We start from the raw sequence: 611 nt of genomic DNA on the forward strand, positions 1-611 counted from the left end.
TGGATGGATAGAATCTCCTGCTCTGGGTGAGAGGGGCTGAGATGGCCATCGGATCCGCCATGCTCCAGACCGAGCAACAGCGCGCGGCGCTAGTCATCTCAAAGCTCGGTGGTCGAGCGCGAGAATGGGCACTGATGTGCGGCACTTCGATCGAAGCTGCGTTTCCCATCTGGGCGGAGCTAAAATTGCAGCTCTCACGAGTGTTCTCGCCGCCTTACCAGGCATATCGCGTGCGAGCGCGTTTCCTTGCCGCCCGACAGAACAACAAGGAATTGGTGGACTTTTTCCAAGAGGTGCGTACTCTCATTGCCGGGTTGGCAGCAGATCCCCTTCCTGAGGCGATCACAGGGACCCTCTTCATGGAAGGCCTCCGCACTGGCGTGGCCAGAATGACAGTCTTCCGTGTGCATCGATCTTCATTTGAAGAGACGGCGAATGTGGCATTGAATGCAAAATCTAGTCTCAAGTCGGCACGACCTGGCCGGAATGCACACTCCAACAGCTCGTCGAGCGGGCCTGTGCCCTTGGATCTCAGCTATGCTGAGGACGAGGAAGCAGAGCTCCGAGCTGCCGGGCAGCACGCAAACACACGACGGTGTTTTGTCTGTGGA

Source organism: Plasmopara halstedii (assembly GCF_900000015.1).
Source record: "Plasmopara halstedii genome assembly, contig: Scaffold_1211, whole genome shotgun sequence".
Taxonomy (NCBI): domain Eukaryota; phylum Oomycota; class Peronosporomycetes; order Peronosporales; family Peronosporaceae; genus Plasmopara; species Plasmopara halstedii.